This window comes from Chlorocebus sabaeus, chromosome 1, assembly GCF_047675955.1.
Source record: "Chlorocebus sabaeus isolate Y175 chromosome 1, mChlSab1.0.hap1, whole genome shotgun sequence".
In the NCBI taxonomy this organism is placed as follows: Eukaryota; Metazoa; Chordata; class Mammalia; order Primates; family Cercopithecidae; genus Chlorocebus; species Chlorocebus sabaeus.
Window position 1 is genome coordinate 130,567,018 of NC_132904.1, and position 13,947 is coordinate 130,580,964.

The following is a 13,947-nucleotide window of genomic DNA, read 5'->3' on the forward strand; positions in this document are numbered from 1 at the left end:
TCTCCAAGAACCCCAACCTGGCTGGCATCGAAATTCTGGCCACACCATGGCAGCTTCCCTCCAGCCAGTGAGGAGCGGGGCTATTTTACTGAGACTGGAGCTGATTCTTCCACGAATGACCTTGATGAAGGCGGGAGCCCTGAAGGGCATCTGTGACTCAAAGCAGCGGCAACAGGGAATGAGGTTATCGCAGAGACGCTGACGGGCAGAGGCAGATGTGCTCACTTCGACACATGTCACAGACACTTGCCCGGAGGTATTTCATTAAAATCCAGGAAGCCGCAGCAGTAATTCCTTCTCTTTTCAAGCCTCTGGAAGTCTTTGTCAGAGCTGCACATTGCTAATAATCAGGGAAATGCAAATTAAAACCACAGCATCACTTCACATTCGTTAGAATGGCTATAATGGCATGGAGGACAGTTTGTAAAATACATTAAGCCAGACACAGAAAGACAATGTGCATGATCTCACACGTCTGTGGAATCTAAGAAATGATGTCATGCAGGCAGAGAGTGGAATGGTGGTTGCCAGGGGATGGGAGAAGAAGAAATGTTGGTCAAAGGGTACGAAGTTCCAGTTAGACAGGAGGTATAAATTTTAGACATTTATTGCACAGCATGGTGACCATGGTTAATAATAATGTATTGTATATTTAATAATTGCTAAAAGAGTGTATTTTAAATGTTCTCACCACAAAAACATAAGTAGGTCAGGTGATGGATAAGTTAATTAACTTGATTTACTCTTTCTACAATGTAAACATGTAGCAAAACAACACATTACATCTGTAAACCCTAAAAATCCGAGACAGAACTCAGTTAATTTAGAGAGTTTATTGTGTCAAGGTTAAAAGGATGCGTGCCTGTGAGACAGCCTTGGGTGGTCCTGATGACGTGTGTCCGAGGTGGTTGGGGCACAGGTTGATTTTATACATTTTTGGGAGATATGAGACGTTAATCAGTATGTGTAAGATGTACACTGGTTCAGCCTGGAAAGGCTGAAAACTCGAGGTGAAGGCGGGACAGCTAGAAATGGGGAGGGGTCTTCTAGGTCACAGGCAGATAAAAGACAAATAGTCGCATTCTTTTGCGTTTCTGATAAGCCTCTCCAAATAAGGCAGCCAGATACGCATCTATCTCAGTGAGCAGAGGGATGACTGAATAAAATGGGAGACAGGTTTGCCCTGAGCAGTTTCCAGCTTGACTTTTCCCTTTAGCTTAGTGAATTCGGGCCCCAAGATTTATCTCCCTTTTACATTGGCCTCCCCCCATTCCTTTTACATTGGCCTGCCCCCTTTTCTTTCAAAATTTTTGGAGAAACTTTTTTGAAAGAATATGAGTCTCTGGTCTCAAGTTTCATCTGATCTCTCATGGCCAGGATGGTTTATTCTTAAATGGATAGTCCCAAGTTATTAGAAAAGCTCATTTTTTTAATTTTTTATTTTTTGAGACAGAGTTTCACTCTTGTTCCCTAGGTTGGAGTGCAATGATGCCATCTTGGCTCACTGCAACCTCCACCTCCTGGGTTCAAGCAATTCTCCTGCCTCAGCATCCCGAGTAGCTGGGATTACAGGTGCCCGCAACCACACTGGGCTAATTTTTGTATTTTTAGTAGAGACAGGGGTTCATCACATTGGCCAGACTGGTCTTGAACTCCTGAGCTCAGGTGATCCACCTACCTCGGCCTCCCAAAGTGCTGGGATTACAGGCATGAGCCACCGCACCCAGCCCAGAAGCTCATTTTTAGCAGGTTGTGAAGTCTCATGTCCTGTGAAGAGAAAATAGAAGGAAGAAGAGAGAAAATCAACAACAAACAAAAGAACAATCCAGGAAAATCAATATACGCATGTCACTCTGAAGTCCATACATCACTAGGCAGGTATGAAAGTGGCTTATGCATGTAAACAGGTTGCTGTTATTTTCTTTCTTCTGAAGTTGTCTAGCTTCAGTTTGCAGGGTTTTACAAAAGCACAGCTTAGTTTTCAGTCACTCCAAATTAGAAAAAATGGGGGAAAAAAGAAAAACAGACTTGAAAACCTTATTTTGAAGACTTGTAGCAAAGAAAAATTAGAATTTGGTTCAAACTGTAGAAAACAATTAAAATAGAAAAACATTAAGCAAGACTAGAATCTAACAATAGGTGTACTATAGATTCTGAAACATAATTTTTCTCCAGTTTTCCATTTTTACTAAAGACAAATTATGGTAAGACTGATTTGCTTTATTACACTTGGCTTGATTATTTGTATACAATGTAGCAAGAATAATCATTTTTTCAAAAGGCTTTTCAATTGGTTTTGCTGTAACTTTGTTCCATAGAAGGAATCTCAGGTAAGACTTTTTAAAAGCTGAGCCCAGCCGTGGATTTGTAGCATCAAATACCTGTGAGTTGGGTGATCCTCTTCTCTTGAGGTCCCAAGATGGACGTGGGGTTCCTGGACCTGTTAGAAGTGGGATTCTTTACTAACCACACATCAGGAGCCCTGTACCAGCACTGTGCACACAAGATATGAAACCAGTTTTCTCAAAGGGCTTTTATTGGATCCACAAGTCAAGTTGGATTCCTTAAAGGAAGGCACACTGTTCCAGTCAGAGTCTCGGGAAAACAACTTGTTTCTCCAATCGTGTCCTCTTACAAATGAAAACAGATTCTTATTGTACTTATGCAAATAACTATATTGCCATAAGTTAAGAATCTCACAAATTCTGCAGGTAGAAAGAAACAAGTATGCTTCAAATTTTGTTCATAGGAGTACACTAAACTGTTAAAAGAGGTCAATAGCCTAAAAGAAAAGTTTCCTTCACTGAAAAAAAGAAAAGGAAACAAAAGTTAACAATGCTTTAAGTAGGAAGTCAGAAAGGTTCCTTCAATCCTCTATGAGGTCAGTCTATGTAGTTAAGTCCCGTTGTGCTTGATCTTCATGAACGTTTCAGCCCTCCATGGGTCCTGAGCGTTTTTCTTCTATTCCAATGTCACAATCTCCAAAGTTATCGGAAACTTGTATTCAAGAGGACCTATTAGAGTTTTACAGCTGATTATGAAAACAACTTCTAAAGACGACCAAAACAAGACAATTGTCCATGGATGACAAAAAGTTTGAGGAAAGCCATAGTCAAGGATATGATTGACAAGGAGAGGTGTTACCTCTGTGGCACACAGTAATTTAACATAATGATTATAATTAGTACTGATAATGTACATTAAGTCATATAAGAATTGTAGAAGTTTTTCATAATTTTGGGACACATACCAATAGCATATTTATAAAAATACAGCCCAAAGAAAACCAAACACCTTTTCATATTTGACAATAAATAAACCAACTTATGTTATTTTTTGGACTTTAGGGAACCTAGTATCTTAAAGGATTAATTAGGTCAGAAAAAGGCATAATTTATAGGTTGATTTTGGAAAGTGTGTCAAATATCAAAGGTTTAAAACACTTGATATCACAGGTCTTTGTAAAATAAGTCATTCATTGGACCAAAGTGATAACTAAAGGATTTTGACAAAAGACAAAAGCATTTATTCTTTGGGAGAGGGCACTTAATTTTCCAAACAAGAAGACCTAATAAAAACAGCATGAAGCCAATAAAATTTGTTTTTTAAAATTTTATAAACAATCTATAAAATTTGAATATTGATGACAAGATATAACTTCCATAAGCTTTTTATAAACTTTATAACCTTTATTAAGGAGTCAGTTAATACTTTAAGAAAACCTTGTTACTCTGACACAGGGCCTCATATGCTGGTCTTGCATCAGTGTGCTTTTGACATTAATGATTACCTGATAGAGAAACATAACTTATTTTATCTCTCAAAATCAGCCCTTACAATCTCACACGCCCACCTCTTCCACTCCTACTTTGTAGCTCTCATCTGCCGTTACTCATGCCAAGGTCGAATCCTCTCACAGTACAAGGTAACCTCTGGTACCCGCAAACCAAAGTGGTCAGGACATGCAATGCAGGAAAACAGAGCTTTAGACCTAAGACGAATTTGACCATGACTCCACAAAGAAAACAGAGCACTCCAAAAGGGGTGAGGGGTGCATTTGTTCTGGATTCTTTAAAGAAGTTCAAGTCAATAGAAGCCTTCTCTAGATGTTTTGGTACTGCAGATGGCAAAGGGGGAAGGAGGTATAGAGTGGAAGAAAAGTAAATAAAAGAACGTTTGTTTTTTCTTAAGACAGGAAGCAAACACAGAAACAAGCACATGGCTTTCTGTTTGTTTGTTTTCTGTTTTGTTTATCTCTTTGGCAGCTGCGAGGAATTTTGGCTAAATTAGAGAGGCTTTGTTAACCGTAATTTGGAATTCTCGCTTGGATTTGACCAAGTCAGGTAGTGTTGGTTAAATCTGCTGAGAGAGAGACCGAAACAAACAACAGTGCTCTAACGGTAAGGAGAAATTAAGACCAGCTGGTTCTTAAAGTTTAACCAGGACAAAACCCCAATTCAGCTACTTACCTAGGAATGGGTCTCGGACTGAAGACTGCTTTCTATCATCCTAAAAGCAGAAAAAAATAAAAACAAAAATAATACCTAGAATTCGTCTTCCTTGCTGGGAATGAACTCAAACTCCATAAAAGAGTTACCTGCCTTCCACTGCCATAGAAACCTTCCTTCAGAGGTGGAATTGTGGTCACTTGCACCCTACAGACCTGCTCCACAATCCTGACACCTGCCACTCCTGGGGCTTGCTCATCCAGCACATTCAAAATTGTTAGACAAAGCAGGGCCGGACCCCTTCCAGAGTGAGGCAAGCCTGCTTGGCATGATGCAGCCCTTGCCTAGCCACATAATAAACTAAATTTGATGATTTAGCAGCAATAAAATAAAGATGCACTTTCTAACAAGGTGATTTGCATGATTATTCTTTCCTTTACAACTCTTCTGACTGAAAAATATATATAAAGATAATTCTGATAGCTCAAATATATTTGTAAGAGTCAGTGAACTGGTCTGTCCCCTGGGGAGCTGGGGGAGAAGCGTGGATGGAGGTGCAGGTAAGAAAGAAGTGGGCAGAGGCTTTTGCTTCCCAGGTTTTTAATGGTTCCAAGAAAGAAGAGCTTTGCTGTGGGGAGAACTTGGGAGCAGGAGCTGCAGTCAAGACATGCAATCAACTCCAGTCACAGAAGCAACCTCCGTGTGGTAAACAAACATCCCTCAAGGCAGTGACAGCTGGCTGTGCTGAGATGGCTGGAGCAGGCTGCTCTCCACCTCCCTGAGGGCACAAGCTACAGCTGCAGGAACTTGGATGAGACTTCAAGAAGGGTTCCCACCGGGGCCTGGAGACCAGGTCTCAGCCAGCCCAGGAAGTCTGTGACCAGGGATGGGTGTGTCTATGGGTCATGCCCATAAGTGGTGCAGGCACCCGCCAATCCAGCAGCCCCTGCAAGGCTGTCTGAGGTTAAGATGAGGGCAGAGGGATTCACTTGAAGGCATGAAATTTAAAGGCTGTTCAATTATTGCTCTTCTCTCTGACCTCATATTTCAATTCCTGTGAGGAAATCAATAACTCAGGAAAGTGAGAGAGAGGAGGAGAGAGGGTGTGAGAGCCAGAAACTAGGAGCTGGCCAACAGAGGGGCTCAGCTGTCTGTGGCAGGATACACTGGCCATGCTGACAGTCACTCAGGGCTGGCCACTGGCACCAGCTGGCTTTCCCCAAATGTCCAGGCACCCCCACTCCTTCCACACCCTCAGCCTCTTCCCAGTTTGATCAGGGAGACTTGGCTCTCATTCATGCTCACTGGAGCCAATGTGCTAAAGTAGAATTTTTTTTTTTCTGCAAAATTCATGCAAAGTTCAAAGCCAAAAATGGTATAATTCTGTTTAAAGTGTCACAGATAGAAAACATTTCTGGAATGTTGAAGTAAGGATCTCTGAGACTCTAATCCTGCAAAAAACCAATGAGAACACTGCAAAAACTATTTTTAAAAATCAACTTTTCAGAGCATTGAAATTAACCAAAGACTTGCCACAATCCAAAAGTTATCTGCTCAAGAAGCGTGGGTGACTCTGGGCGAGAGCAGCGAGCTTGGTGGTGCTGTGACTTGGCCTTTGTCATCCCCTTCCCCAGCACTGCAGTTGCCTTGAAAGTCAACCTCATAACTAAGATATCCGGGAAAACCAACAGCCTATCGATCGCTGGGGGGAGAAATGAATCTGAAGCTTCCTCAAATCACCAAACCCAGAAAATCGTCACTACCCAATCTTTCTAGCAGCTCCCTCCAAAGGCTTAATCTCAACTATGTTTGTATCTGATCTCATAGTTCCCTCTTTGTGAATATCCTTATTAACAAGGTATTTGTCAAAAACAATTAGTGAAAATCATTTAAAGCCACAGTTGACAAAAGTGGTGGCACTGACAGAGGCTCACAAGAGGTTATAGGCCATACACCTTGAAAGGGAAAAGGCACAGGGAACCTCAGACTTACTTCTGAAAATCAGGAAGAATACACACAGTTGCAGGCTCTGTGCATGTCTAGGAAAGGCCTGAGAATGCCCCATTCTCTCCCCTCTGAGTGACCTCGAGGACCTGCACAAGCAGGATGTGGAGGATAAGAATGGCCAAGCTGTAAGCTGCCAGCTGAATCGCTGAAGACATATCCCAGCACCCAAGGAGCCCTGGCTCCCCGAAGAATCTATGGAAAGAAGAGCAAGTTAAACTTAAAGCAAGCTGAAGGAAGTAAATCATTAACATTAGGGCAGAAATACATAAAATTCCAAACAAACCATAAAAGGAGAACGTTAAATAAAAAGTTGGTTCCTTGAAAACAAAAAGAAAATTGATGTATCTTTAGACAATAAGACCAAGCAAAAAAGAGGAGCACTAATATATAGAATGAAATACAGGATTTCACTACTGATCTCATGAGTATACAATATGCCCAAAATTAGACATCTTATAGGAAGTGAACGAATTTCTTAAAGACACACAAATTATCAAAACGTGCTTGAAAAATAGATAACCTGAATTTTTGTATGTCTACTAAAGAAATTAAGATTGTAGTCAAAAATTTTCCAAAAAGAGGAAATTCCATTCTGAGATTATTTTACTGGCAAATTATACCAAGCATTTATGGAAGAAATAATACAGATTTCAAACATTGTCTTCCAGAACATAAAAGAGGACTGGGTAATTCCAAACTCATTCTATGAACCTAGCATTATTCTAATATCATAACCAGAAAAATACAGTACAAGATAATAAAATTACAAACCAATAACCAACATGGACATGAAAATTATCAACAAAGTATTAGAAAACCAAACTACATATATATGTGTGTGTGTATATATATGTGTGTATATATTATATATGTGTATATATATATTATACATAGAGAGAGAGAGAGAGAGAAAGAAAAAATGAAAGAGACAGAAAGAGAGAGAGAGAGATTATAGATAACAACCAAGTAGAATTTATCCCAGAAAAGAAGGTTTGGTTTAACATTTGAAGATCAGATAATGTAATTATATAATCAATTAATACAATGCACTTTGTTAACAAACTAAATTTAAAAAAAAAATGAAAACCCGTATGATCATCATATACATTCAGAAAAACATTCAACAATGTTTAACATCCAGTCACAGTAAATGCTCTCAAGCAAATTAAAAACAGAAAATTCCTGAACTTAGTTAAGGACAACTATAAGAAACTTAGAGCTAAAGACTTTTGGGTTTGGCAGATAAAGAATTTGGAAGTCATCACTCTCATCCTCACAACAAGAAAATAATTGAACAGGCCGGGCGCGGTGGCTCACGCCTGTACTCCCAGCACTTTGGGAGGCTGAGGCAGGTGGATCACGAGGTCAGGAGATCGAGACCATCCTGGCTAACACAGTGAAACCCCGTCTCTACTAAAAAATACAAAAACTAGCCGGGCGAGGTGGCGGCGCCTGTAGTCCCGGCTACTTGGGAGACTGAGGCAGGAGAATGGAGTGAACCCGGGAGGCGGAGCTTGCAGTGAGCTAAGATCCGGCCACTGCACTCCAGCCTGGGCGACAGCGAGACTCCGTCTCAAAAAAAAAAAAAAAAAAAAAAAGAAAGAAAGAAAAAGAAAATAATTGAACAAACAAAATCAAAGACTTAAAAACTGCTCCACAAAAGTGAATGTAACGAAAAGCGACAGAGTGAAATACAATATTTGCAAGACATGCCTGATAAAAGACTTGTGTCCAAAATATACACTCTTAAAATTTAACTGAAAACCAACACCCCAATTAAACAATAAGCAAAAGATCTGAAAAGACACCTCAACACAGATATACAGACGGCAAATCGGCACAAAATGATACTCAACATCATGTGTCATTAGTGAACTGTAAATTCAAACAGCAACAACATACCAATACACACCTATCAGATTGGCTAAAATCCAGACAACTGACAACGCCAAAACCTGGCGGGGTTGTGAAGCAACAGGAAGTCTCGCTCATTGCTGTTGGGAGTGTAAAATGGCACAGCCACTTTGGAAGACAGTTGGACAGTTCTTTTAAAAATGAAACATACTCTTACTATATCAACTTAGTGTCACACTTCTTGGTGTTTACCCAAATGAAATGAAAACTTATTTTAAAAAACCTTTACAATAAGGTTTATAGGAGCTTCATAATTGCCAAAATGAGAGCAATCAAGATGCCTTTCAATAGGTAAATGGATAAACAATGTCTGGTACATTCAGACAATGGAATATTATTCAGTGATTTAAAAAACGTGAGCTATCAAGTCATAAAACTAAATGGAGCAGTCTTAAAACATATTGTGAAGAATCCAAGCTGAAAAGAACGCACTGTTTTCCAGCTACATGACATTTTATAAAAGGCAAATGTATGGTCATAGAATGGATATCAGTTATTCTTAGGGGTTCAGGAGGAGGGAAAATGGGATGAATAGGCAGAACACAGTGGAGTTTTAGGGCAGGGAAATAATTCTGTAGCATCTGCTAATGGTGAGTGGTCATTATGCATTTATATTAGTGAAAATCCACAGAATACACAACACAGTTTGAATCCTAGCATAATCTATGAATTTTAATTAATGATCACATAATGATATTGGCTCCTCGATTATAACAAATGTACCACATGATTCTAGACGTTCATAATTGCGGAATCTGCACAGGAGGGGGCCATATTGGAAGTTGTCTACTTTCCACGCAATTTTTCTACAGAGCTAAAACTGCTCTGAAAAATAAAATCTATTAATAATAATGAAAAAACTAACATCACGAACATCAGAGTGAACGATGAGAGGCTGATTTTTTTTCCCTATAATATCAGGAACAAGGCAAGAATGTCATCTCTACTCCTTTCCAGTTCCTTCTACCAGAAGTCCCAGCCAGGGCAAGAGGCCAAGGGAAAAACAGTAAAAAATAAAATAAAAACTAAAAAGCCATACAGACTGTGAAGGAATTCAGGAATCAGCATCCGTTTACAGGCAACACAATTGTCTATTTTCTAAAAGATACACAGGAAGCTTCAAATAATTGAGTTTGGCAAAACTGTTTCATACCAGGCCAGTGTATTCCTGTGACAGCCTTTGAACCTCTGAGGTCACTGCTGCTTAAGTGACTGTCTTTCTCATCCGGGAGAAGAAACCACTCTGTGCCTTGGCCTCGCCAGATAGCTGGCATACAGTAGATGCTTAATAATTGTTTGTTTGGTGAACGACTTAATTAAAATATGTGTAAGGCAAGGGAATCTAAAAGAATTCCGGATCATTTTTCTCTCTTTTTCTAGAGTTTTGTGGAAGGTGGGACTTGTGAGCAATGAAATTAGATGTTTAGCTGAGGACATTTCTAAGCAAAATGTTGAAGGAGTAGCTTGGCTCCTTCTGACTTCTTATAGTAAAATGCAAGCAGAGACAAATGCATTGAAGGAGAAATTGTTAAGCTAAAAGAAACTAGAAGTTAAAGATTTGGAAAATGCTCAGCCTACTTATCAGGCAATAAATGAGAAAACATGTTTGGAACAGACACTAAATGTGTTACCGAGTGACTGTCTGATGAGAAGACTAGTAGGAATGTGGAACAGACACTAAAGGTGTGACCAAGTGACTGTTTGATGAGAAGACTAGTATGAATGTGAAACACAAGCTTCAACAACCATCTCAAAGAAAAGCGAGGCATACAGGTGGGATTACACCAACAGAAACACTGCCAACTATGGCTAATAAATCATAGAAAACTGGACAAAACGAAGGAAGACTGTCAGACTTCTTATGCCCTACAGGACCAGACCACACATGGATTCAGCTGCAAAAATGCACCATCTTTTAAAACAAGGGAAAAAGGACCCCAAAAGCTCTTACATCTCTTTCTTTTTGGCAGTTCCTTCCACCATTACCAGCAGCCCCTTCTTTTTCTCTTTTCTTTTTCATCTACAAAAATATCCCTGATATCACCACACCCTTCTTTGTTTAATAAAGGATTTATTGAGGGATGGGCAGAGTGGCGTTTTCCCAGATTCTAATGAAATTTACACTTGTTCATTTCCAGACACATTTGGTAGACTGATAATGGCACTAATTTAGTGTGGATAATAGAAAACAATATACATGTAATAACAACACAAGGCAAAAGCTTTGCAATCAAGAGGAACAAACGTGTCTTCCTTCACTAGCCAGGCAGCTGGCGACACCTTCCAAAGTCATTAATGGATTAATACATCTCCCTACAGGCCTGCGGTTGGTGATCTGGCCACACGAGTGCCATCCTCAGGGGTTTCAGCAAGACAATTTGGCTGGAGATGTACCCAGTGTTCAGGCCATGGGCTCTCCTGAGAGGTGTGATGGGTGAGAGGTGGGCACATAATAACAATTTAATAGAGCTTACTACACTATCTTCTCTTTTGTCTGGGACAGACAATTAAATCAGGTCCTCCAGGGATGGAGCTGTACTGTCCACAAATTTTAGAGCCCCCAGATGAGTCTCACACGCAGTCTAGACTGAATATTGCCTTAATAGAGAAATACGTGTAAGACATTATTCTGGAATCATTGGAGGTTATTCTCCAGCCCAGAATCACTTAGGACGTGTGGGCAAATAGCTCTGTTTTCTATGAAAATTGATGTATAATCTAGCATGGTATGATTTGAAGGTTTTAAAGAAAAGTTGACAGTCTTTTGCGTGTCATCCTGGAGTAGCAGATGTCACATCAATTCTTGAACTATAGGAGCCAGAGGTGCCTCTGAGGTGGCCCTGCAAGCACTGAGCACAGAAGCTTCCCTGATGAGAGCAGGGCATGAGGTGCCAAAGGCTAGGTGTGGTACTGAAGGAGGGAACCTTCCGTCCCGGAAGAACAGCCTCCTCCCTGGCTAGAGTATTCCCAGCTTTGAGGCTGAGCCTTGGCCGTCTCTGGAGCTGAGACGCAAGGTCAGCCTGGCCCCTGGGAAGGGCAGGATAAGGCCAAATGCTCCCAGAAACTGCCCCTGCACTCCCAGTGCAGGCTCTGGGTCCCCAGAATGGTGCCCGTCTGGAAGGGGCTCCTGAGGAGGGAGCCTCTTTCCTGGAAGGCTCAACCCTAGGGCAGCTGGGAGACTGCCAGTGTCTGCGTCTGAGGCAGGGGCTCACCGGATGGCCACCTGCCCCCCGTCTTGCTGTGAGGGCTGTGCTAGCTCATGTCTTACCGTTTCCCAGCCACACTTAAAGAGCAGGACAGTTTCCGGGGCTACCTAGATGTGACCCCTCTCCTGCTCTCCCTCGCCCCACGTGGGCCATGCTCCATGGACTAGTTCCTGTTCACATTGCTGTGAAGAATTGCCTGAGACTGGGTAATTTATAAATAGGAGGTTTAATTAACTCACAGTTCTGCGTAACGAGGGAGGCCTCAGGAAACTTACAATCACACTGGAAAACGAAGGGAAAGAAGGCACATCTTACACCGTGGCAGGAGAGAGAGAGAAAGAGAGAGCCCAGGGAAGTGCCACACACTTTTAAACAACCAGATCTCGGGACCCTCTGCAGACCCACGGAGATAACAATTTGAGATGAGATGTGGGTGGGGACACTCAGCCAAACCATATCCCTCCACAGGTCACTCAGTTACTGAGGCCAGGAACCAGCTGCTTCCAGGCTGGGCTGTTGGTGAGAAGGCTAGGCCGTCTGCGCTGTTGAGTCAGGAGCTGGCAGAAACATCAGGATGTTGGAAATTTAACTGTCTATTCACATCATTAGTTATTGACTGCTGTGTGACAATACTTGACAGCTAAAAACAACACATATTTCTTACCCCACAGTTTCTGCAGGCCAGGATCCAGGCTCTGGCCCAGGGTTTCCTGATACTGTGATCGAGCTGGTGTCCAGGGCTGCAGTTGCCTGAGGAGCTGAGGACCCCGTTCCAGCTCTCCCATGTGGCTGTGGGTAGAGGGCTTTGGGCCTTAGTCCTCAACATGGACCCTTTCTTCAGCTTTCCCTGTCAGTGAGGATGATCTCCTGTGTGTGGAAAGAAGGAAGTGTTTCATAGCCTGACCTCATATGCGTTAATTATTTAACTTGACTGCCCCCGGGCAGGAATTCTGAGACCATTTTACAGATTCTGGAAGCCAGTGCCCAGAGGGGTGCCTGACAAGTGTCGGAGGGTCTGGGGACAGAGACTCCACATCCAGTCCCTCCACCCTCCCCAGTGCCCAGGCTGCTACTCTTCACTGGAAACCTGAGAGCCAGGGAGCTGGCCTGGTCCCATTCACCGCCCCACCTTCAGCACACCACTCCCACCCGGGACCTGCTCCCGGCTCTCCCAACCCTACTGAGTGGCTGTCACTTTGCATGTGACTTTGGCCTGAGCCCCACCTGCGGCTCCAGACCACATCCTAGCCCAGTTCTGCATTCTCATGTTCCCTCAGGGATGAGATGGGCATCTTTCAGATCAGTCTGGCCAACCAGGGACGCAGGCACACACTGGCCTCGGAAGAAAGAAGGTTTCCGGAATTCCCAAACTCTACCTCATTCCTGCTGTTTAAGAGCATCACCTCACAGAAAATGCACTATTTCCTTTTGTTCTGCAGAGGACCATGAATAAACTGACAGAAAAATATTTTTTAAAATAAAAACAACCCATAAAAATAAATTTCTAAGTTTATTTCTTTTCCTGTGGGGGAATATGACAGTAAAAATAAATAAATAAAAAGACTAACTTCCCAGTTAATGGTAGTTTAGCTACCTTGCAGTTAAACAAATCCTCAAGATGGCAACTCATCCAGGTTGCAGAAGCCAAACATGACAAGAACGTTACAATAAACATATTAAGCACAATAACTGTCGAAAGCAGTTGAGGGAGGTTGTCAGGCTTGGTTTATTGGTTAGTTTGCACAGGTTCAACGACTCAATCGCACACATTGCTGTTTTGTATCCTCTCCTCCTTCTGCTTTTCTGTTTGAAAAGCATCTTTTAAGGTTTTCCTGTCTCTGCAGCAAATCTGTGACAATGTGAAGACCTGTCGTGAAGAAGCCGCAGGAACACGCCCTCGGTCCTCGTCACACCACGAACCCCATAATCAGGGTTTGGTCTAAGAGGCCACGTGGGTTCTCGCCTTCACACAGGAAGAAATTCAAGAGCGAGCTGACAGAGTAACGTGAAAGTAGGTTTAATAAGAACGTAAAGAAATAGAAGAGAGGCTAATGCATACTCAGCTGGCTATTTTCATGATTATTTCTTGATCACGTACTAAACAAGGGGTGGGTTATTCATGCGTTTTCTGGGAAAGAAGTGGGCAATTCCTGGGACTGAGGGTTCTTCCCTCTTTTGGACCATATGGGATGGCTTCCGGTCATTGCCATGGCATTTGTAAAGTGTCAACTCTTTGTAAACTGTAAACTGTTTTGGCTAGCTTCTTTACCGCCTCCTTTCTTAGCAGCAGGGTCACTGTGACCTGTATCTTGCGAAAGCAGTCCTGCCCAGCTCCTGCTTCACCGTGACTTCTAAGATATCAGGGTGTGGCC